Source organism: Macrosteles quadrilineatus, unplaced genomic scaffold (genome assembly GCF_028750875.1).
Source record: "Macrosteles quadrilineatus isolate MER2022 unplaced genomic scaffold, UCM_ALF_1.0 Scaffold_4__1_contigs__length_99947679, whole genome shotgun sequence".
NCBI lineage: Eukaryota > Metazoa > Arthropoda > Insecta > Hemiptera > Cicadellidae > Macrosteles > Macrosteles quadrilineatus.
Window position 1 is genome coordinate 19,066,733 of NW_026542597.1, and position 27,450 is coordinate 19,094,182.

The following is a 27,450-nucleotide window of genomic DNA, read 5'->3' on the forward strand; positions in this document are numbered from 1 at the left end:
CAGTTGTACTTATTTACTTAAATATTTAATATATCAGCAGCCCTATTACGTGAACACCTAAATTAAAATATATATTCATATTTGTACGTTAGCATGATAACTCGAATAAAAAATCACCCGAATTCGATCAAAGTCTACACAAACTTGTAACATTTATTTGAACTAATATGATCGGATTATGGAAACGGGGTTTTAATGGGTAAAAGTTTCCCCATTTTGACAATCAAAATATAAATTTTGTATTTTCTTCCCAAGCCATTTTCTAGCAAATAATTCAGTATATTGAATTGTTGTACTTTAAATGGTTACAGATAAAATAAAAAAAAACTATACATTTAAATTTCCTCTGTTATTTTTTTTTATAAGTTAGTAGTGTAGTTTACTTGTTTATAAATTTATATTTTGAGCAGGTTTGGTCAATTCATCCATTTAATACTAGTTGTTATAGTTAAAATTAAACAACACACACTGGCACTAAAAGTCTCACTAAACGTAATGTTATTTAAAATGGGAATAAATATAACATGTTTAATGGAATATTACGGTGGAAATCGATCAGGCAATTGGAAATTTGTTTATTTAACAGGCTTGCCGTGACGGAGGTATCCAGTACTTGCAATAAGTAACCAGAAAAAGTTATAAAAAATCATCAACATAACTTATTAATTCTGAATTAGCTGGAGGGAGATTTCTCATGTTTGCTTGAAATTAAATTTATGCCCCTCCCTCACCCCCCAAACTATCCATCATAGAATATCCTTCTCATCCCACAACTACTTATAGAATAATTAAGAAAAAATTACAATTCTCTGTAAAAGTTGTTGTCAAATAGGATTACTAGTTTTAATGACATGAGTAATACTTGCTTTTAAATCTCTCAGTAATTTGTCTTCAAGTATGTAAGAGAAACTTACATTTTAATTTTACGAAGTATATATTGGTATTATAAACAATAGTATACAGTTCTACATATTCAATAACTTAATTAAAATACATATATATGAAATAATAAAAATATTTTCCATTTTTGCTACAATTCTTTTCACACAATAGTAGAAATGTATCAAAACAAATATTCAATTAAGACTTATAAAAACTATTAGGTATGTTATATTGCGAGTGTGGTCATTTTTATTGAAACAGCGATAAAAAGTCTTGAAAATTAAATGAACCATAGATATTTCCCTGGAACGACTTAAGAAATTGTTATAAAAAAGTAAAAAGTTAAAGTGAAACAAAATCACTTAAAAGTAATTAAAGAATTCAGAACATTAAATGAAGATTAGGCAATCCAAAATTGTATGATTGAAATAATCTAATAATTTTTGTACAGTATAAACAATAAAGGTAAAACAACTCGAGATTATCCTTAACTTAGTTTAAAGTGTAAAGTGTTTATTTTGTGCTCCTCTACAGGCGATCTTACTTGACCTTTACTGCTAATTTAATTTTAGTCTTTCTAACTTAAGTAAAAAATTAAAAATAAAACGGCTTAACCATGTTATTTATTAACTCCCAGGACATATACGGTTAAACGTGTTAATAACTGCATAGTTTTGAAATGTTTGCATTTCTATTTGTTTACTGCTGAAATACATTTTCTTAGTTTTAATCAGCTCCCATATAAAATATCATTTTTTTTTGGTAATTGATTACAGTTTAAGGTAAATTATATGTATTTTTAATAACAGGTGATTTTTTAGAATGTAATAGATATATAGTGTCCAAGATATTTTATATAAATTAGGGATTATTTAAAATATGGTGTCTTGAAGAAAGGGGTTTTTGTAAATTTGATTAAATGTTAACAAATAAAAATTTTACTAAACAATTACCATACCTTGATTTATTAAATCAAATGTTTTTCTCTTATGCCATGATCATAGCCAAATAATATCATAGACCAGTAAAAACATAGTTGAAGCAAAGATGTTCTGATATACAATACAATAACAATACAATACAATAATATTCTGGAATACAATACAGTGTGTGCCAAAATAACCAGTACTGAAATCTTCTATTGTTCATTTTCAGTATTGTTTATTTTAACACATACTGTATTAGATTATATTAGTTCATCCATGATTCAACTAAGACACTATTTTAAGATTCAGTGTTCGTTATGTGGATAGGTCGTGATATTTTATTTATATCATGTGTAAAATATGTTCATCTATTCTGTTTTCTTTTCGTATTTGCATCGTGTTGAGGATTCATATTATTTTTTAACCTATAACCAACGTAGATTGTCTTTACTAGACAAATTTGCGGCGTTGCCGTTTTTGTCTAGACACAGTTTTGTATTATTTCATTCGTAACCCATTGAAATGACAATGAACCATACCTAGAATCGTTGATGAAAACCAATGTAACATTCATTGTATCTTAATCAATATTTTTATTTTAAAGATTGTTGTCGGGGAGCGAGCTGGCGTAGTGGTTAGATCGCGGGACTTCAGTCCCTGAGGTTCCGGGTTCGATCCCTGCCAAGTCACCAATGGATTTATCTAAGTGATAATGCCGCAACCCCTAGGTCTAGCCTGAAGTAATGTGAAAAACAATCCCAGGCTCGTGCCTAGCGTCCTAGGACAAAAAAAAAAAATGTACAATGTTGACGTTGTCAGTATTTATTTATAAAATGCCAATCACTTCAAACAGTGTAATATAGTAAATAATATGAGCCAAACAAAAGAAATTGTTGGAAGTATTTTTATCAGATGAACGAAATCATGAAACTCGCATAGAAAGTTTGATTTGACAAATGGCTCCCTGGAGTACAATTGGTGAACCAAACGAAGGTTTTGTAGGATCTAAATCATCTGTGGTCCTATTTTGATTCCTTATGGAAGCCAATTATGTAAAAATTGTGTTTTTATTTTCGTCCATACTGTATTCTCTCTTAGCGTTCAACTAATAATCTTATTATAATCATTACTTTCGCTATATGATTTACAAAAGGCTTTAAGCATACCTGTAAAGTTTATCAAAGTATATGAAGGAAATAACGTTCTCATTTTATAATAATTTATAAATAAAAATACTTTTTAAAAATGCCACGTTTTTAAACGCACTAAAAAGTATAAAATAATTTATAAAATGTTGAGAGAATAAATACTTGTAAGATTTAAAACGAAAAACGTGGGGCGCATGCTGATTTACAATTAACTTCACCTATTTAACTACAGTCTAACCTTGATATAACGAATTCCTTGATATAACGAATTTTTTTTATCCCCTAGAACTCTCCATAAGACACAATGTATATTTTACCTCTACATAACGAACAAACCATAACATCGACCTTGATTTAACGAATTTTTCGTGATTTCGGCTAAAATAAGACACCTCAATATAACGAATTTATCATTGTCAGAACCTCTACATTGCGAATTTAACCTCTGCATAACGAATTGTCTACGTCTTTCCCTCGATATAACAAATCCCCCACCCAATTATTGTTTTGGGAAAATCTGTTTCTTTATCAAATTAAATAGAAAGGTCACGTCATCGCTTGCGCTAACATTCGTCTGCTCCGTTTTACATATTTGTCTGCTGTCGCTGCGCGCGCTATGTTGCAACTGAGAACTGAACTGATTTCATTCACTGAGGACTGATGACGACGTAATGTTTAGTAAGCTGTGATTGGGCGATATGGGATAACTATGGTGAATTGTACAATTTTTGGATAAAGAGAAAACTAAGAAAGAATATAAAAACAAAACCAAAGAGAAAGAATAGCAACATCGTTATGTTAACATTCCTTTTACGAGTGTTTTTATTATCCTTAAGTTGGCTATGATTATACACTTTTATAATGACTTATCTAATAATTTATTGTTTCAATACGATTTGTTTCAACTAGCAACACCAATGCTAGGATTATTATTGACATTCCTCTGTTGTGATAAATTTGTACTGTACTGTAAGTAGCCTACCGGCCTATCACGAGCAGTAGCTTACAAAACTGTCTACTGTTTTGTTTTGTTCTTTACATGGTTTATGACTACGCAATACAGTGTTTGGCTAGGTTTTAGGAGGGTTAGAACAAACTGTGATTTTAAACTTACAGTTTTTAACCTGTACCAAGGTCAATGCCATTGTCATGATTGCGCAATATTCAAGATCCTTCCCCTTTATTTTGCCGGATAATTTAGGTTCTACTGTACAATGTAAACACTGTACTGTAAAGTATTGTAGCGTAGCCTATGCTACTTTAATTGTATTTTAATGAGGTCAAATCCCGACCTATATTGACCGTCGCTGGTTCTGAACCTCGACTTAGCGAAATTCCTGCAAACCTAACCTCTATATAACGAACCTCGTTTTAACAAAATCCTTGATATAACGAATATTCAGTTCGGTCCCTTCAGATTCGTTATACTGAGGTTTGACTGTATTATGATCTAATGCATGCGCCCCACTTTTTTCGTTTTAAATCTTACAAGTATTTATTCTCTCAACATTTTATAAATTATTTTATACTTTTTAGTGCGTTTAAAAACGTGGCATTTTTAAAAAGTATTTTTATTTATAAATTATTATCTAGTTTTTAGTCTTTAATGTGTAAATATGTTAAATCTATTTTATATATAGTCTCTTAATTCATAACCAAAACCCAAAACCTTATTATCTGTAATCAGATGTTTTATCTTTACTTTGAAATGATTGTTTTATATTTTTTTTGAATATTTCGGGAGCAGAACCTGTACCTCTTAACCTATGCTCTTCTAACTGTCAAATTTAAGTATTTACAGCTGACTTAAATTAATTTTTATGTTTATATTCTTTTAAAATGTAAACATGGAAAATTTGGAAGCCAAAGGGGCGTAGCCCAAGGGAAATATGAAAATTAAATGATATTGCATTGTCATCCATTTGTGAGCTATGTTTCAAGTTTAAAGTCTCTAGTTCATCGGGAACTTCGTTTAAAATTGATATCAAAATTTGTAGGAAAGCTAGCTAATAAAAACAAGCCCATGGGGCGTAGCCCAAGGGAAATATGAAAATTAAATGATATAATATTGCATTGTCATCCATTTGTGAGCTATGTTTCACGTTTAAAGTCTCTAGCTCATCGGGAACTTCGTTTAAAATTGATATCAAAATTTGTAGGAAAGCTAGCTAATAAAAACAAGGCCATGGGGCGTAGCCCAAGGGAAATATGAAAATTAAATGATATAATATTGCATTGTCATCCATTTATGATCTATGTTTCAAATTTCAAGTCTCTAGCTCATCGGGAAGTATAAAAATTTGCAAGAAAGCGATTTAATAAAAACAAGCCCATGGGGTGTAGCCCAAGGGAAATATGAAAACCAAATGATATAATATTGCATTGTCTTCCATTTGTGAGCAATGTTTCAAGTTTCAAGTCTCTAGCTCGTCGGGAAGTTAGTATAAAATCGATTTCAAAATTTGTACCGGACAAGAAAGCGAGCTAATAAAAACGTTTTAATAATAAATAGTACACAATTTAAAGAGGATTTATAGTGTATGCAAAGTACTGTATAGTACTGTACTACTAACTGGTACTTACTTAAACATTATTATAGCTGTAAGTGTAGATGTCTGTGTGGCTTTTGAATGGTTAGTGCATACATTTTTAATTTTAAGACAAATATTACCTACGTTTAAGCATAGATATTTACCTCTTTTGCTAAAGGTTTTCCAAAGATTCAATTCAAGTAAAAAACATTTCATTTGCCGATGGCTTTTTGAGGTTTTTATAGAATATTAATATTACTAATATAATAAGTACATTCTGTGAGAGGTCAGTTTTGAAGATGCTAAAGAGCCTAAAAATGACGTATTGTATTCATAAAGAAACCTAAAAATGAATCAACCAGAAGTATGAAAATCGAAATGTACATTATATGTATATTAAGTTATTTTATTTATATGATTAAGTTACAGAGCGCCATATTAACAAAAAGATCCCTACAAAGTTCATCGCTAACCCTCCTGCAAAAATGGGTTCTGACAATTCTATTCGGGTTTGTTTTCCTCCCATGGCGCAACTCAAGAAAATATCCGAATAATATTTTCTGCTTGAGTTTGACAGACAAGTATTGCATATTTCCCCTGAGTCAGAGTTGGATCTGATAACTTGTTTGAGGAGTTGGACTCTACTGATAAGCCTGATAAGTGTTTTGCAAAAGAATAATTAATACGAGTATCAACTGACATTTGTATTGAACAAAGTGAAGTAAACTTAAATTCATTCTTACTGTTCTATTAGAGCAACAATGTATTTGGTAATACTCTACAATATTATCAATACTTCATATCGGTACTTCGCCAATACCCAATACTGTATTGACCAAGAGCAAATATTGAATTTACAGAAACACAATCCTTACGTATATGTTATAATACCGTTTATTTTACATTTTTGTTGCAGATTAGCAAGACAAGCAGCTTAAGTGGATCAAAAATTCTTGGTAAGTCTGAAGTCTTGAATCTTTAGTAAATATTTTATCTGTATTTTGGTTAGTTGTTACCAGTGATTAACACGTCGTTATAGTAGTGACATTTTATAGCAATGTTTTGTATTAGTCTACTGAAATGTTTAATTATCTGAAATGTTTAATAATACAATCTTTGATTAGCATATTGAAAATGGTACACAGTGTGTGTGTGTGTGTAAATTAAACAGTCCCGTTTAAGTAAGTTAACAGCTAAAACTAATTAATTACGACGAAGTGCGCTCTTAAACCAGGTACTGCAGTAATGAGGTAGTGTAATTTGACATAGAGCGAGCTGGTCGGTATAGCGCGGGGCTTCGGTGCCTGATGTCCCGGGTTCAAATCCCGGTTACTATCAATAGATTTTATCCTTGTCATAATGCCGCAACCTTCTAGGACTAGTATGAAGTAATGTGTAAAACACTTCCTGGCTAGAACTAGCGTCATAGGATGTGGACGTAGGACATAAAAAGTGTAGTTTTGTGACCATGATGGATTTTAGCCATAAAACCAAAGATTGTTAGCTTCAATTATAATAAGGCGTTTTAAGTTTCAAATGCTACATACAAATATTGACGAAGGTTATACTTGTTAAGTCGATAATATAGGGCGTGGATTAAAATATCAAGAAGCAGTTTAGAGTGAGGTTGTGTTATAGTTACAAACTAACCCTTATCCTACTAATATTATAAATGAGAAAGTTTGGATGTATAGATGTATGGATGTATGGATGTATGTTTGTGACAAGTGAACGCGAAAAATACTGGTCGGATTGGGCTGAAATTTGGCATGATGATAGCTCACATTCCCGATTAACATATAGGCATATTCTTATTTCAAAAATCCTTTCGGGCTCCGCCCCAGTGGCTCTGGAGTTTCCCATGTTAACCTTATGAGAAATGGAATTATTGAATCTTAACAGCTGTTTCAATTAAACAAGTTGGTTCTGTTCTATGATGTTCAATATCATTAAAGTTACAAGAATTACCAACAGGGTGCAGCACTATTATTTCTTTTACATTTATGACAACAGCTAATTTGCAACCAAAAGGTGAGTGAGCGTAGCGAACGAACTCCAACCTGGAGGCGAGTTAGCGTAGCGAACGAGCTAGCCTGAAGGCAATTAAGCGCAGCGAACGAGCTCCAACCTAAAGGTGAGTGAGCGTAGCGAACAAATTTCAACCAGGACGTGATTGAGCCATGCGAACGAGATAATCTTGAAAATTAAGAAGTTAAACGGGGCAAAGCCCGCGGGTTACAGCTAGTCCTACTAATATTATAAATGAAAAAGTTTGGATGTATAGATGTATGGATGTATGGATGTATGTTTGTGACAAGTGAACGCGAAAAATACTGGTCGGATTGGGCTGAAATTTGGCATGATGATAGCTCACATTCCCGATTAACATATAGGCATATTCTTATTTCAAAAATCCTTTCGGGCTCCGCCCCAGTGGCTCTGGAGTTTCCCATGTTAACCTTATGAGAAATGGAATTATTGAATCTTAACAGCTGTTTCAATTAAACAAGTTGGTTCTGTTCTATGATGTTCAATATCATTAAAGTTACAAGAATTACCAACAGGGTGCAGCACTATTATTTCTTTTACATTTATGACAACAGCTAATTTGCAACCAAAAGGTGAGTGAGCGTAGCGAACGAACTCCAACCTGGAGGCGAGTTAGCGTAGCGAACGAGCTAACCTGAAGGCAATTAAGCGCAGCGAACGAGCTCCAACCTAAAGGTGAGTGAGCGTAGCGAACAAATTTCAACCAGGACGTGATTGAGCCATGCGAACGAGATAATCTTGAAAATTAAGAAGTTAAACGGGGCAAAGCCCGCGGGTTACAGCTAGTTTAAAATAAAGCAGATTAGTGAAAAACAAATTTATCAATACAGTGTCGTGGTTATATAATTAAATTTTGTAAATTTGTAATGATTCAAAGGGGGGTATTATAAACCTTCAATGATTAAATAATGTCTGCATTCTTGGATTAACCACAGGCTTCACTAAAATGGTCCCAAGTTGTCAAATTTTATACCTGACACAATACACAGTTTGGTTTTTTCAAACAGTATTTAACGTAACTCAAATCTAATCTAAACCTCTAAGAACCCACAAGGTCTTGAAGTACAAAACAATTGTAATTCCTCATTGTAGCATTCCAGCGCCGTAATTAACATATCCACAGACATTGTACTCCTCTGATGATTGGTAAACATACCCTTAGTGGTCTGCTTTGTAACCCACCCCTTCTCTAACCTTGTAACATACCCTTGTATCATACTTGATACTACGTTTAGAGGAATGTGTGTTTACACTGTGCCAATTAAATTACAATTCGGTTACAAACATAGCGTGCGTTTTGTTATCTTACTAAATGTGTTGTGTCAGTTTTATAACGTAGGGATACTAAGAATGTCTCACAATCGTCATATATTTTAGGATTTCAACGGGATCTGGTTAGGTAATATACTATTAGACATATATATAGTGTAAAAGATTCAGCCTCTATAAACGACTTTTAGGATGTCAAAAGCTGCATTTTAGGTCATTGTTTACCACAATATATTTACTTTGGTTACAGCGCATTACGTACGCTTTCATAGTTAGGTGAAGTGTGGTTAAATGTTCAATGGCATGGGAATCTTAATAACTGCTGTGTAAAATATTATATTAGTCAGTTTAAAAATATATTTCTTGAAACATTGTACATTTTATATGAACTATATAAATTAACAGCTCGGTTTTTTCATAACATTTAAAATTACGCTTTTAAGATACATTTCATAAACATAGAATTGAAATGGATGGCTAAAAAGTTGTGATACTTGATGGGCTATGAAATTTCTGATAGGAAAGTAAAAAGTACCTTACCATGTTTGAAATGCATATGAATTGCTTTTAACGGAGGAGGAAATTGCACTTTAAAGTTACTCGAGCACGGAAACGTGTGTCATATAAAGTTAAGTTAACTAACAAGGTTTACGTGGCAATATGGCAAAACTGTAATAAGTTGTATCCATCCTACACTCTACAGGGAAGTAATTTGCTCATATAAAATCGTCTTAAAATTGCATTCTTAAGTAATTTGTTATTGAAAATAAATTAATTTAGATTGTAAGTGACGGACGCATTAGTTTTCGTTCATACGATTCAAATGTATCACGAAACATATAATTATTTGCAAAGTTGATTTCAAACAATTTTGTTAGTGTAAATGGAGAGGTGTAATATCTTTCTTTAAATGAATTAGTTATCTTTAACACACTTCTTGATTATTGGGCTAAAAGACTTTTGAATTATTCAAGTAAGTATAAAACATTTAAAACCCGATATCAAAGATCAACAGGAGCTGAATCCCAGATATGAGCTACTGTATTAATATTACACATACTTAGTTAAATCAGTTGCCTAAAGCTTTATATGAAGAAGGCTCTTTTGTAAAACGTTTTGTAAGTATCTAGATCTAGAAGAATTACCAAATGTTCAAGCTCAGCTACTCCGTAATACACATATTGTGATATAAGCTGTTATATCTGGCACAATAGTTTCTGAATATTATCACTCAAAAACTGTATGATTTTCATTACCGGGCGAATCCCAGGGCTACTGATTAGGCTGACCGTAAACAAGCTTCTAATTAACAAGTAATGTTGATTAAGCAGGTTAACCCCACCATATGAGTTTAGTCTGTAAACTGTTAAATACATCACAATTGTCACATATTCAAGCAAAGGCGTAGTTTTTAATGTGGTTTTCGTGTGCCTCTATATATAAAACACTTCGTTAACGAGTCCGTTGAAACGATTTTTGTACTATGATAGAGTAAAAAGAACTGTACATTAACGTTATTATTTTACTTGATACTGATGTTAGATATATAAATATAAATAATAAATATATAAATATGATATAAGATATATATTTGATACAATCAATTCTGCTTACATTTTTCTATTCTTAAATGTTGAATTCATACACTTTTCAAAGTTAGCAAAGATTATCTAGCACTATTAAAGCTTACCTGAAATCTACACTGTAAGTTTCACGTTCATAAGTGAACTTATCACAAGTCGTAGAAATTTCAAGAATAATAAATCACCCTAATAATTTATTGATAGTTTGTAAATTTCAAGCTTGTAATAAGTTTTAACACGTTTTTATAAGATGTTTATAAACTTTATTGATAGTGTTATTACAATATAAACAGTGTAAGCACGAAAAGTAGGACGCAAAAGTTTGGTTCTCGCAGGAATGTTGTGTCCCAGCAGCAGCATATATACAGCGGCAACACCTCGCTACACTAGGGGACCGGTGACTCTAGGTGTCGAACGAGACTTGGTCTCGACATGTAAATAACATACCGCAACCAACCAAGCCCAAGCTTACATACAAAGCAAGGGAATGGAACACTTACACCTCAGAGTCGATATTTGTTCCTTTTATTATTTTTTCCTTCCAATAAAAACAAATATTTTTCACCTTATTATGTTCATAAAGAGTAGAATCGGGCATTGAAACGTAATCTAAGCAAAATGTATGCTGTTTAAAATCTGATTTTTTTAAGACAGCAGAAATGTTAAACGAAGTTGTGACATACAACTCACAATAATATGCTAACTCAAACTGTCTTCAAACTAAACTTAAATAAGTTTACACAGTTTTAAAACTTTCGTTGCATACTCAAGTAGGTGTTGGGAAAGCAGCTCATCAGAAGCTACTTTAAAGGACTTCTCCGCCATTTTCATTTCTTCCTTACCCTTGTTCTTTTAAAAGTACGTGTTATACTTGGGACTAGTTCGTTGCTCAAAATTCTTTCTTCTAGAATGCATTTGTATATTATTACATAAAAGAAGTTCGCAAAAACTACCATAGGTCTAATGTGCATACCGTTAAAATAAAACTACTGGAAGCAATTTTTACTGTTAACTATATTTACATAATACTGAGCTATAATGCCTAATGGGTCTAAAATGCCTAGATTTCTGTTTGGTGGTCTGTTTGTGATTTGTATGACTTACTTTATATCTTTAGCATTTTTGAAGATATACATTTAAAAATTTGTATAAATAAATGTGTATTTTGGTAGGTGAAAAATCTTACAAAGTTTTGTTCCAATATCTTAAGCTGTTTCAATATGGCGGCCATTTAAGATCTTGAATGCCAAATTTCATGAAACCCGTTAATATTAAGAAAATCTTTCTTGTGAAAAAAAGATGGAGAATATAAGTCCAAATCAAATGAGACCTTGTTTGTTAAAATCGGATGACCTAGTTATCAATTTTTTTCTACATTCAGTTACGCAATTTAATAGGACTACCTTAGGTACTGTTCTGTAAAATAACAAATGAACAATATAGAAGTCCTATTAAATTGCGTTAGCGAATGTAAAAAACAACTTATAACTCGGTTGTTTGTCATCCGATTTAACCAAACTAGGTCTCAATTGATTTGGATTTAATTTTTTATCTTTTTAATCCTAAGAACAATTTTCTTATTGCCCCCATATTGTAACGGCTAGAGATATTGGAACAAAGCTTTGTAAGCTCTTTTCACCTACGTAAATACACATTTATACCAATTTTGAAATGTCTAACTCGAAAAATGGCCAAGATATAAAATAATTCTTAAAAATTACAAACAGACCAACAAACAGAAATCTAGGCATTTTAGACCATACTTATATGACATTTTATGTTTGTCTTAGCCCAAGGAACAAGTCCAGAAAATGTGTCCAGACAATTTGGAAACACCCTGTTTAAAACTGTTCCTTGGAACTTTTTAATTTGTCATCGGGAATTTATCGCAGTACTATTTTAAGAGCTCAAAGAATAGTTTCGTGATTTACCTGTTTATTTTAACAGAATTCCTTTACATTTCCCACTATTTTAACTTTTATTTTATTTTTACTATGATAGTTATGGTTAACATTTTAATTATGGAATGATCGCGTCACTGTACAAAAAGAAAACAACTGTTCTATAACAGTTGTTTTCTTTTTGTACAGTATCCATAATAAGTACACTAAGCTAGTGACAGTGTGTGCTTCTATAAGCACACACTGTCACTAGCTTAGTGTACTTATTATGTGTTCTTAAACTTTTCACTAGTTTAAAATGGAAAAAAATTGTTTTTAAAAAATTTTAACACTAAACTAACTACGTAGGAAATCTTAAAAAATTTAGGCTTTATATAATTTTTTCCTATTTTTACGATTTTGTGGTAACCATTTCAAATACAACATTATCATGATGATTTTGAACCGTTAATAAAATGAATTAAATAAGTACAGAATTTCAAAGTAACACATTTGTTAATTGGCTCGCTCTGTACCTTTAAAGAAAGATATCCAAAGAATACATATAAAAATATAACAAGAGATAATACAGTATGCTTATTTAAAACCTGCTGATAATTTGTTAACATTTTAGGGTTAAAAAACGTCTGTTTATCAAATTTTAATTGAAAGTCAAGACGTAACATAGAGTTTATAATCATACTTAACGCAGATGTATGGGAGCCATATAAAGTTAACTATCAAGGTTTACGTGCTGCAATACGACAAAACTGTTAAAAAGTATCTTCATCCAACAACATATGGCATTCGTAGGTAACGGTATACACTTTTAACAATTACACTTAAACTTCTTGAAATATTATTAAGTATAAGCCCGAATATAGGACGTAAAAGTTTGGTTCTCGCAGGAATGTTGTGTCTCGGCAGCAGCATATATACAGCGGCAACACCTCGCCACACTGGGGGACCGGTGACTCTAGGTGTCGAACGGGACTTGTTCTCGACCTGTAAATAGATAATCGTTTTTCGTTACCCATTCTAAGGACATGAAATGTTTAAAGGTGGGCTACTTACACCTCAGAGTCGACATTTGTTCCCTTTTTGCCGTATACGTACAAATATTTTAAGTAAAGCACTTTCCATAATGTACTTTTTTCATTCATTTTATAAAACACTACCTCAGCTTTACAAAAAACGTTGTTTGCCAATTTCCATCTATGTATTGAAGCTGTAAGGAATTTTCTTTCTCTACAAATCAAAGTTGTTATTGTTGCCTACAAAAACATGAGTGAATCTGAACGTATAAGTTTTCGTATTCCCTTTATTATACAAACTAAAGGCTTGGCTAAAACTTGTTTGGCTATAAGGGAAACGACGATTTTAGTTAAAATGTGTAACAACCTATTTATACACACCGTTAGAATAAGTTGTAAAACATTATGCAGTTTGTATATTTTTATTTAGTTTTGTTTTCTTTTGCAACTAACGAACTTGTTACCGGCTTCTAATTGCTGTTTGCATTGCTAACGATAGTAATTTTGCTTCAAGTATTTGTTAAGTTATTAAACACAAGTATTAAATTAGGTTTCATCCTGGGTGAAGGTCAAAACGTAACATCGAGTTTTAATGATACTCAACGCAGATAAATGGGAGCCATATAAAGTTAACTAACATTGTTTACGTGCTGCAATACGACAAAACTGTTAAAACTTATCTTCAACACTCAACATGGGGCACGTAGGTTATTCTACACATGTTTAACATGCTTGATAAAATATTTTTTTTTTTTAATTTTGACATTAATTTTAATAATATTGGAGGATTGAACTATATATAATTAATATTTAACTATTATTTGAAACCCCTAAAAAATAACTTTGACACTGCCCTTACACATAGGCTGCTTGTATCTCACAGCCCAAGAATAACCTGGAAGGAATTTCGACATGCATTTATAGTTTGATGTGATCAACTTTTTCAGCAAGATTTGACGGTGGTTTCTGATGGAATACACATAAAAACTGTTTGTTTTAACTATGTTTCCCTGTAATGTATCACCTTTTAGTCAGGCACTACATTAACAAAACATTATCTTTCATTAAGTTATTGAACATGATAACTGTGACTATAACAAGGAATTAAACTAGTATACTGCTAGTGTCTAATGTGATCGTAACATGAATATCTTACTTTTTGTTTAAATGTTTGTGAAATTAATTCATATATAAAGCCCAAAGTACCCATGAACTTTTGAGAAAACTACAAGTCACACCCCCATAAACCATATACTCAAAATGTTCGTCATGACGAGAAACCTTGCACAAAACTAACTGCACTGCCCTTTAAGGTCGTATTGCTTTCTAAAGGGAACTTTCCTTACACCTAATGTAAAAAAAATACCCCAGCTGAACTTATTTGTATGTTATTCTTGTAATTTATTACCTTATTAAATTCAGGTGTGATTATTTGTTTGTATTGCTGTATTCTGTTTTGTTTATTACAGCTTAACTTAACCAATCAATAGTTTCATTAATACTTTTACTTAAATACTTATGAATCCAAAAGGGGTGAAGCCCATGGGTAACAGCTAGTATTATTACGGTACAGTTAGGAAAATGTATCCATTATTTATGTGATTTTGTGCTAGTGAGTGAATTAATGAATAGTATGAAATGAAAAGAAATGAATTAGTGCTATTGATATATTTATGAAAATCTCGTTTCTCGTGTTGGCGTAGATTCCTTCGAAAGAACGGTGTTAGAAGGCATGTGTTAATTCATTTGTCTTATATGGGATGGAATTAAATTGTCAGTTAACCTGTAAGCTTTTACCATATAAAACAAAATAGTTTTCAACCCTGTGAGAAAAATTGCATTTGGCTAATAGACCCTTTTACTGTAGTAAATGTTTCTCAGGGTTACTTACAATAAGCAATGGTTCAATGTGCATTCTCATTGTGCCGGGGAGCGAGCTGGTCTAGTGTTAGAGTATGGGACTTCAAATTCCTCTAAACCAAGTCCAAGTGTATATGATTGTGGCGACTAGCGCCACGTCTGGGAAAGTGCCTGCTCGCTAGCAGCATATACTTAACAAGGGATTTTAAATAAGTGATAATGCCACTACCCATAGCCTAGGTCTAGCCTGAAGTAATGTGAAATCGATTCCGACTAGAGCCTAGGACCAAAAAAGGCTCAATGTCAACTTTTCTTCTTGCTTAATTTTTTATTTGAATTTAGACTTGATCACAGAATATACTTTCAAATTACTTTCAATATACTTTCAAAATACTTTCAATGGTTTTAACAACATTTGTTCACCATGCTACCCTAACATTAAGCTATGGCACTCAACACTCAACTAACGTTCTAAGCAAAGTACCTCTTAAGAGCTTAAAAAATAAAGCCCCTCGATGTTACAATTTATATATATATATGTATTTTTTTTACACTTGTTAAATGACATCTTGTAACCTCTAAAAATCCATCCTATTTGTGTGATTGAGTGCTGGAGAGTTATACACAAGCACAAGGTGCTTTACTGTAAGACCAAGAGCTTATCAAGCAGTTTATGGCCTCCAAAACCTTAAAGGGCCATTTTAACTCCTTCGCTAGATCCAGTGTCGTTATGGTTGTAGAAGTGACGAATTAAATGTTTACATCCATATCCAGATTTTCTATAATGACTCCAAACGGTTTTAGTTATTGCGTCAATAACTGTTTACTTTCAAAATAGTAATGTTTTTGCTGACCAATAAACAATTAAGATTCGGTAATGTTTAATACAATTTTCCAAATTAACCTCTCTATAAAAAGTACAATTGGTACTGAATATGTAGGTGTTTCATACAAATATTCAACCAATCTGTGTTATGTACTTAAATGTAACATGCACTTTAATGTTTTAAAAATCACATATATTTTATGTTTATAAAATTACAGGAATTTTATTTTGATATATTATTGTATTTATTAGACCTTACCCGAATCCGATACAAATAAACAGATAACTTAAATGTTCTAACGTAAGAGAGGTTTTGGTATGTCAGTTGTTAGAGCTGAAATAGTTCAAATTAGCCTAATTCTTTTTATATTTTGCCATTCCCATTTTATCATTAAGTATACTTGCGATCTTCACTTTAGTAAGTTAAAGAGGTATTTAGAAGTTATTTATCCTATCACTATTGCAGTGTCTGTGCAGATATTATAGAAAATTTATAGAAACTTTCAAAAGTTAAATAAACAAACGTTTTGGCACCATAAAGGGTGTTGCCCTTTTGTCACACTTAGATGTGAAACAAATAATGTTTGTGATCAAAAACAGCAGTTTTAAGTTTATATGTCAGATTTTTTTTTTGTAGGATAAACATGATCTTATGACACCTTCAAAACTAAATTAGTCACAAGGCTCTAGTAATCATTTCTTTTCCAAATAACTAGTTTTAAATAATAAAGATAAAGCGGCTAACTTTTGTAATAAAACGTAATTAAAACGACTTAAGTAGTTACTATTCTCGACTTGGTTAAAAGCTTTCGAGTGTTTACTTTTTGTAGCACTTCGGGCGATACAATGACTCTATTGGTAGACTAATGTAGTTTCGGTGTTTCTATCTACTCCTTCTTTAAATATGTAAACAAATACATCATCTTACCGTGTAATCCCAAAACGTATTTACTCAAAATGTTTTTTATTGGTATTTTTAATTTGGTTTTTTAGCTTTCTTTTTACATCGGATACAAAGTAAATTTTTCACAGTTAAAACTAAACTAACAATTCAAATAGAAAAAAACTATTTTTTTCAAATTTTCGTTACAAATTACTAGTTAACCGGCAGCGCAATTAGTGGTGCAATTAGTAGTGCAATTAGTGGTGCAATTAGTAGTGCAATTAGTAGTGTAATTAGTAAATGCAATTAGTAGTGTAATTAGTAAGTGCAATTAGTAGTTTAATTAGTGAGTGCCTTTATATACTTTTACTGTACTTGTTTTTATTGTTGGTGTTTTATCACTTATTTTGGTGACAAGTACATATAGATCACATTTTTGTACCAAATATATACAAAGCACCCACATACGTTTGAAGGAAACTTAAGAGGTAAAATCGAATATTATTTTGGATTATTCTTATTCCAGATTTAAAACTGCAATAATCAGTTTAAACTTAGAACCAACATTGTTCATTGTATCACTTCTTCATGATTTCCAAATAGAACGCCACTAAAAGTTCTGTAACAGTCAAAATTCCTATTAGTAATTTGTGAATACTTTATTTAAAAAAATAATAATACTCCTAGCAAACTAAGCAAGTTCTGCAATCTTTGCAAATGCCTAAATCTTAATGACCGTCACTTGTATCCAATATTAAATCCAAAGCGAATATCAAAAATGTAATTATAAATGTTATTTCGTTAAATCAAATCACCAAAACAGTTTTGTAGCTTATTGAATCGGATTAAGCCTGAGGGAGATTTCTCATGTTTGCTTGGAATTAAATTTGAGCCCCTCCCCTCCCCCAAATGTTTATTTGACGTTGAAATGTAGTACCGAAATCTTACAAAGTTACCTGATTTGTTCTAAATCTGTTTTTTTTCACCCTTCAACCAGCCAACAATAAAAACTACAGAAATGGTTATACATAAAAAAATACTGGTGATACTCTCTGGTAAGATTGTTTTTTCTCAGAACCAACATTTTTTAAATGCCAATATAGAGAAATGAATGCCATCCACTTCGAATTATGAACTAACATTTACTATTTAGCTAAGTAAAAATGTCCAGTAATGAAAATTGAAAAGATTGAATACTAAAATAATTTAATACTATTCGAGTGTGCTACAGCTGAAATTACTTTAGAAAAGCTTGATAATCCTCGACTTAGTTCAAAGTGTAAAGTGTTTATTTTGTGCTCCTCTCCAGGCGATCTTACTTTTGACCTTTACTGCTAATGTCGTTTCAGTCTTTGTAACTTTAGTTAGTCAAGTCAAAAATAACTTACCTGCTATTTACTAAATTAGTATTCGAATTGAATGTGCAAATACCATGTTCATACACGATAACCATTTTGTCTGTTCGAATAGTAACCGTTAAACCAATGGATCTAAAACAAGGAACTATAAATCTCAACAAGCCACAAAACATATTCTTTAATTTTACAATATAATTTACAATACCTAACTAAATCATTTGCATGTGACTAACACAATTACGTGAAGTATGTTCAAAACCACAGCTTGTAAAGTGCATGTTTTAATTACAAGAAAGTATGAGAGTGTTTAAGAAAATACCAGTAATACAGGGTGATCACCGAGAAACGCATGTTTTTCAAGTAACGAGTATTCAGGCAATTCAGGGAAAAAATATATTTATGAGTGGAAAAACAGTGTACACAATATGCAATTTCAGAGTAAAATTACTTAAAATTTAGCGTTTGAAAATTACATCTCCAAGGTGGTCGCCTTCTGCTTGGATACAGTGTTGGAGGCGTTCCTTAAAACTTGCTACGGATTTTCCTAACATGTCTCTAGGAATGGCGTAGATTTCCTGGCGAATAGCTTCTTTAAGCTCCTGTATTGTTTGTGGTTTGTTTATGTAAACTCTAGATAAAAACCCATAGAAAGAGATCTGGAATTGTAATATCCGATGAGCGAGAAGAGCAAGTGACATCACCAACTCTCGTAGGAAATGTTCGATGAAGGAATTCCATACCAAGCAAAAGGTGGTCAGAGATGTAATATTTAAACACTAAATTGTTGGTAATTTTGTTCTGAAATTGCATATTGTGTACACTGATTTTCCACTTATAAATATATTTTTTATCTGAATTGCCTGAGTACCTACTCGTTATTTGAAAAACATGCGTTTCTCGATAATCACCCTGTATGATTCAAAAAGAGAGCTGATTCTTCAAACTTTCGTGGTTATTAAGTCGACATTATTTACATTCTCTTCAACATCTTCAATCACTTGAGGATGATTTATTATGTGGTGACTGTACCCTTATTAATATGGGTGTTCCTGAATGTGAGGTAAACAAGGTAGTGATCACTGATTTAATTTAAACTTCACGTATAAATAGATTTAGTTTGAGGTGAACAACAGTGAATCAGTTCTTAAACAAGACCTTTGGCCAGTCAGTATGGTTGAGTTGTCATTGTCACAAGTGTTTACATTGAATGTTGACATGTATTGACAGTGGACTGTCAACCAACCTCTAGTTGTGTTAGGGGAGAACTGAAATCGGTATTTCATTTGCCTCATCTCATTTTCAATTTAATGACGGAATGATTTGTATGATAGTGCTTACAACCAACTAGCATGACTGACAGTCATACCAACCAACATTTAATACAAAACTATTCTACGTTGCGTTCAGAAATGACTAAATTACCAGGGTTAAGCAATAAAATACATATTTTAATATATATATATATATATACATATATACATATATATATAATATATATATACATAACATATATATATGTTATTTATAAAATATATATATAACATATATATAATATATATATATATATTATATTTTTTTAAATTGATTTTACCAAATACCAGATTGAATGTTTTTATATGTTTTATTTACAGTTAAACTTTGTGTTGTGGTAAAATGGAAAAAGGTTTGTCAGGAATAATCTTAAATAGACTTACACATTATTGCTTATTGTGCTTATTGTTAGCATATAATATAGGTACCGAAAACATGAAATTCGCATGGAAAGTGTTGTTTGATACATGGTTCCCTAGAGGACGATAGGTGAACCAAGCGAACGTTTTGTGGATTCTAAATCATTTGTGATCCTATTTTGAATCTTACAAATGTTTGAGTTCTAATGTAGGCCATAACTATTTTCTCTTAACTTAAGTTTATTTTGTTATGGGAAACTATTGAGTACCCTACAATTTAAAATGGTCCATGTATAATTTAGGGATGAGAGACGTGACAGTTGGGAGCTTAGATCGTGGTTAACAGCGGATTACTGTATGTCGTCTTCTTTTGCCAACGCTTTCTTCGTGAAAACGTGACCTAAGCAACAAGTCATACAATTCAATTTTTGTGATAAGTTTCATCTGGTGATGCCGCTTGATTCTTTTGGACATTTCTGAAAATAAGGGAGCTTGTCGATAACCAAAGGTGTGTTTGCAAACGCCTACCGCATCGTCAGCGCATTCTATGTCTGGAGGACATCCGGCGTCGCATAGGCGTCTTAAAAATAATCCATGCCACAAGTATATTTGAGTAGTTACCGCTTGAAGACATTGTTTTGCTTTTAACGTCTATTGTATCGAAGTTCTATGTTGTCGGGTTATTATTCGAATTTTGGGAGAGTGGGTTGCGGCTAATGTATCCAGGATATCACAATTAAATGTTTATTTTAAATTGTTGGGCAAAAATTTTCAGGCCGTCACAAAAATTAAGATGCACTCTCTACACAGCCCTTGTAAAATGTTTGTAAATATGATTCATAATAAATTAAATGTGTGAAAAAAATTAATAGGTATTTCAATCAACCAGATTTGACCCTTTTTTGAATAAATTAATATCTAGAACTAATTAGGTCGAAAAGCGTTTATAAACCAAGTAATGTACGTAATAGGCTTGTGTACTTTGGTGACCATTAAAATACTTCATGGTCGAGTACTTTTTTGCAGTTAAAGTTTGTGACTGTACTTCCATTTTAATGAATTAATCTTATTCAACAGTTTTTATTGATAAGCATGGCTGTAACCTATGATAACCGTTTGTGACACCTATTGTGAGCATTTGCAGACATACAAATATGATCTGACGATTCTTTTCTGTTAATTTACGTACCTTTGTAAAAGTTTGGCCACGTTTTCCAATTTCGTTCAGATAACTTTTACTATAGGTTTATCATCAGTAATTCAATAAGAAAAAAATATGGATTAAACCACAACAAAAATATCCTTATGTTGAACTTATGCATTACTTTAGAGGCCAAGTAACCTGGGATGTTATTGGTTATTACGGATGTTTTTGACTTTTCAATATTTGTAATGCAGAATTTCTATAAACCTTAGTTTTTATGGTACTTCGAAAGTCTAACATAGTCGTTGTGTGGTTGTAAAATGTGTAGTAGTTGTGTGTTTGTAGATTCTTATCGTTGTTCTGATGTTATAGTCAAGTATGTGCACTTTAATCCTAACCCTTTTATTTTTATAAATCACCTTTTAACGGTTTTTTATTATCTTCTAATAATTTTGAAATATACAAATTTCAATAAATTTTGACACTTATTTATACGTTTTTTACTGATTTTATTCACAGTTGAATTCAAATATAAACTACGTGAGCACGAAACGTAGGCGCAAAAGTTTGGTTCTCGCAGGAATGTTGTGTCCTGGCAGCAGCATATATACAGCGGCAACACCACGCTACACTGGGGGACCGGTGACTCTAGGTGTCGAACGAGACTTGGTCTCGACCTGTAAATATATATCGACTCGACATCCAAACCCAAGCTTACAAAGCAAGGGAATGGGACACTTACACCTCAGAGTCGATATTTGTTCCCCTTTTTTATATTTCACTGCCTGAAAACTCATCAATAAAACAATTGTTCTATATGTGATTGTTTCGAAACGTTATTCAATAATCACCTTGTAAATATAAAATTAGTATTTGAAAAATATATAAAAAATAAGGGTAAAGTAACTCTCTTGCAATATGTTTATGACTTATACTGTTATTATTTTTAACTAAACTTATGTTTTACAGTGTTTTAAGAGTTGCGGTACAGACTTAAGTAGGTGTTGGGCAGGCAACTTAGGAAACTACGCAAAGCTTATCTAAAGCTACTTTAAACGATTCTCCGCCACGTGTTTACCCATCACTATGTTCTTTTCAAAGTATGTGCTATGCTCAGTCTATTTAGTGCAAAGTAAAAAAAATTTATTTAGAAATGTTTCACATCATAAAACTTTACTATACTACCCGAGATATTTGATTTAAAAACCTATCGTGATTTTTAGATAATGAAATTTGTGGCAACGCCAATTTGCTACAACATACCTGGATAAAAACAGGGTGTTTTGCGCTACCAAAATAAAAAGTTGAGAGATTCACCGGTTAGGGACAAAACAATTAATTTCATAAGTTGGTAGCCTTGCTGCAATCAGCTGATATGCAGTTTAAAGTGTTTCTACATTGTAGAAAAATGCGTTATAAAGCGAATCAACCGTTTTATGCCGAGAAATGTTTTTGAGTGACATTTCTTGCAATGGAATGCTGTTGCAATTTGCTCCCTCATAATTAAAAAAAACATTATAATACATTTGTAGGAAGATAACTGATAATATAAGGGTTGCTACTGAAATACACGTCAATTCAGCACATACAATTCCACAAATCGGGAAAATTTACAAACTCTTGTAGATGCCAAATTGGATTTAATATATAATTGAATACATTTAAAACGTAATGTAAAGTGTATAATGTTACACAGTACAGAGAAACGTGAGTCCTATAAAGTTAACTAACAAGATTAACGTTGTGCAATATGGAAAGAACTGTAATAACTTATCATCCTACACTCTGCAAAGGCTTACAATGGTTTTCTATACATGTTTGTAACGTCTTATAATTTTATACTTTTAGGATGATCCCGAGGTTAAGATATTTAAATTTACTTAAATTTACCGAGGTTAAATATGATTAAATTTTACTTTTGATTATAGTAGAAATCTTTTAACACATGTTCACTGTTCCATACCCATGGGACTTGTTAAGAAGCATAAGGTAACCCTCAGTAAAAGAAATGTCCCATACATTATTTATAGCTTAGAAATAATTTTCTGTTATGAGGAGTATGGTTTATGGTAGTGTCGTACAGAATCTGGGTCAGTATTGTTCTTGTTTGGTTTACTTGGACAACTTTAGAGTCATGTTATTTGTACTTTACTAGATTTCATTGCCATAGTGAACAAATGTATTGATTCATAGTTTTAAAAATCATACATGAATTTTACAAGATATAATTAAATTTAGTATTATGTTGCTCAAATAATATACATTGTTTTTTCCCTTTATACATCCGTGGTGAACATTACCATGATACCTAAAAATAATTGTGTGTAAGTTTTAAATTAAATTAAAAAACCCCCGTTTACCGATAGATTTTTAGTGTATGACGTTTCTATAATTTTCAGTGAACATTGTCAAAACTTAAGATTTCCTAGGGGTTTTTTGTAAACATTCTTTAAAATTTTTAGCTTGTAACCTGCCTCATATATAATTTTGTAGAAAAGTATTCTTAAAATGTCCATTACCTTTTTACCACAGCAACCTTCATTTGTACACAATATTTAGTTGACTTCATCCCCTATTTGTGACAAAAACGGCAAAACTGAATGTATTTCACGATAAATTGATATTAGACACGATAGACATAACGGTACATCCTCAACTTGCATGTTTCCCCTACAGCGGGCCCCGCTAAGATGTTCATACTCGTATTACCCCGTGACAGCTTAGGCATGCGACACGCAGTACGGATTTTACCCTTACCTAGAGCGGACCTTTCGTGCGGGGTGAGTTATGTTGGAGTTACATTTTATAACTACAGTAATAGCGAAAGCAGCTTAATAACATCGTGGACTTTATGATCTTGAATGACATGAAAGGTAAACTTAACAATCATTCTTTTCCTGGTTGGGATCTTGCCTTTGCATTCGCTTACGTAGTAGACAATAGTGGTTGTCTGGGAATTCTAAAATAGAACACTTTAATTGTGTAAATTCATTGTGATTAGTATATAAAAAAAACTCAAAATTGTTAATTAAAATCATGTAATAACCGAAATATGACAATTTAGATTCTTTAAATTGCGATATTTAGTCTGGCGAAAACCCGTTTATATTAAAATATTTTTAACATTTTAATTAAGAATCCTTAGATGAATATAATTCCAATATTGTTAGCGAAATCGTTGAATTTAGTGTGGTTAGACATTTATTTTTAATCAAATGCAGTTTGATTGAACGCAAGCTCAAAAAATATATTGGACTTGATTCCATTAATAATTTTTGGAAACTAAAAATGTCTACATAATGAAATATTTTACTGTTAGGTACGCTAAATAAAATCCCCTTTAGAAAAGCACAGCAAAAAATCCAACAGCACATATAATAAGTTAAAAATATGAATTTTTTTAATATTTAATCTTTGGAATAAATTTAGGTTATTTAGGTTACCGTAGCTTTACTTTTTGTGGAGTTGTATTTAAAACTTAGGAAATTACAAAGCTAAAGAGGGGTTTAGAGTGGTAAGAGAGAAAATGTGAGATTACACCAGCAGAGTGCAATCAGCTGTATTGTGTTGGTTGGCGCCTGATTTCTTACAACCATCGTAGAACTGGTCTTAACATTAACATTTCTGAAACTATTTTTTATCTTTTTCTGGGTTTATGTGCAAATCAAATTATGGTATTTGTTAATAATCTTGAGGAAATCATTTTCTTTTATCCGAGGGCTCGTTTTAAATTAAAATACATAAAAGGTTGAAAATTATTTTATTTAGGTGTTAAATTGTTCTACAAACAATTGCGCAAGTGATTAAATTGTTTAAACAAACAAAACCTCAATCATGTGTACTTCAATCAGAATTTACTTGAAGTAAAATTACTATTAGCAATCCACTCAGCTGGCAAGCCGTTTGATGAACATTAATTAAGCATATGTTATCAATATGTTATGTTCGTTAGTTGCAAAAGAAAAGAAAAGAAAAGAAAAATATGCAGACTGCATAATGTTTTATACCTTATTCTAACGGTATGTATATATAGGTTTATATGCCTTCCGCCTACCTACCTACCTACCTACCTACCTTGTACATGCGTTGACTATACCATAATGGTATATAGTCAAAGGTATAAGGTTATGTTATCTTATGCTCAAATTTAACTAAAAATCCTCGTTTCCCTTATAGCCGAGGAAGTGTTTTTGTAGGCCTAAAGGAAATGCGAAAACCTGTACGTTCAGATTCACTCATTTTTTGTAGGCAACAATAAAAACTTTCACTTCTAGAGAAAGACAAATCCTTACAGTTTTTAATGTTGTTTTTACATGTATCATTCTTAATGATTTAATACATAGATGTAAATGAAATTTAAAATCTAATTTGGCAAACACGTACTAAAACAATGTTCTCTGTAAAGCTAAGGTAGTATTTTGTCAAATGAAAGAAACCGTACATTATGAAGTCCTTTACTTAAAAATACTTGTACGTATATAGCAAAAGGGAACAAATGTCGACTCTGAGATGTAAGTAGCCCACCTTTAGACTGTTCATGTCCTTAGAATGGGTGTATCAGTGACCTGTGATATATATTTACATGTCGAGACCATGTCCCGTTCGACACCTAGAGTCACCGGTCCCCCAGTGTAGCGTGGTGTTGCCGCTGTATATATGCTGCTGCCAGGACACAACATTCCTGCGAGAACCAAATCTTTGCGTCCCATGTTTCGTGCTTACACTTTCAAATATTTCAAGAAGAAGTGTTTTAAGTGTTTAACATGTATAGAATTACCTCCGAATGTCATATGTAGAGTGTTGGATTAGTTAACTTTATATGTCTACCATTTCTCTGCGGTGAGTATCATTTTAAACTCTATGTTACGTTTTGGACTTCATCCAGGATCATTTTATTTGATAAGAGACTAATCTAAACCTCGAATTTTATTAAGTGTTTGCAGGTATTGAATACACGTCTGTATTTTCTCTTGCTATATTTTGACTTTTTCTTCATTGACTCATTTCCTTAAAACACAAAGCAAGCCAATTTGAATATTACTTTGGTATTCATTTTTTTATTGTTAGAAATTATCATAATGTATATGATATGACGTTTGTGAAATGCTAATACAAAATCATATTAAAAAGGAACAATGAGTATCAATTATAACATACTGACACACACTAGTAGTTAGTTGTATATTGACCTTTTCATCAAAAAATTCCTATCATATTTTAAAATGATGGAAAGTTTAGCAATAACAAATAATGATATATTAAAGCTAGTGACAGAGTTCGCCTCTATAACATAATATCGTTTTCCTTCGTATACACCGACCTGATCATTCCATACAATTAAAAATGTTTGCCAAACAATCATATTATGTGTAAAATAAATGATAAAATAGCAAGAAATGTAAAGAAGCTTGGTTTCAAATATATTAGGTAAATCACGAATCTGTTGTTTGAATGCTTGTAAATTTCTGATGACAGCTTAAAAAGCTCCAAGGAACCGTTGTAGGCTATATCGCATGTTCTATGCTAATAAATAAGACTGATATGTCTTCTCGTGGGCACGAAACGTTTCTTGTTTTCGCAGGATATGTCCTTTCAGCCATCTTTATGGCTCGGTAAGTTATGAACTCAGTTATTGTCATCACTTTTAGTAATTTTATTTTTACGATATGCATATACATTTTTGTCCCAGTACGCTAGACTCTACCCCCAATTAGTTTTTCACAATACTTCAGGCTAGACCTGGAGGTTGTGGAATTACTTAGATAAATCTATCGGGGATTTGGTGGGGTTTGACCACGGGACCTCAGGGACCAAAGTCCCGCGCTCTACCACTAGACCAGCTCGCTCCCCACGAGATGCATATTAGAACGATGCGATTTTTGAAAATATGTTATTCAATAGTATACAAATGTATTCTACAAAAAGAGTTTTGAGCAACACTAAAATTGTTTTTGTAGTTTCTTAAGAGGTTTTTTGGGCGTTTCCAACACCCAACACCACCCATTCAAGTATGCAACGAAAGTTTTAAAACGGTATAACCTTTTTGAAGTATAGTTTGGTTAGACAGTGGTAGGCATTATTAGCATATTATTATCAGTTTTATGTGAAAGATTTGTTCAACATTTTCGTCGTATTAACAAATACGGATTTAAAAACCACAAATACGTTGCTTAAATTTAGTTTAAAACATGGTTTACTTCGTTACAAACGTAATACGGCGAATTATTTGGACTTATGACCACAGAAAGTAAAATATCAAAAGGGAACAAATATCGACTCTGAGGTGTAAGTGTTCCTTCCCTTGCTTTGCAAGCTTGGGTTTGGATATTTAGAGATGTTATCTATTTACATGTCGAGACCGAGTCTCGTTCGACACCTAGAGTCACCGGTCCCCCAGTGTAGCGAGG

At 32.0% G+C, this 27,450-nt stretch overlaps 1 protein-coding gene across 1 annotated transcript in view; it reads left to right on the top strand.

The window, feature by feature from the left end:
• LOC128992785 (uncharacterized) overlaps positions 1 to 27,450 on the top strand; it is a 195,664-nt gene that overhangs the window by 45,190 nt on the left and 123,024 nt on the right. Inside the window, exon 3 of the mRNA XM_054416525.1 lies at positions 6,404 to 6,443. The gene's annotated coding sequence lies outside the window, so the exon portion shown is untranslated. The remainder of the gene's footprint in view (positions 1 to 6,403; positions 6,444 to 27,450) is intronic.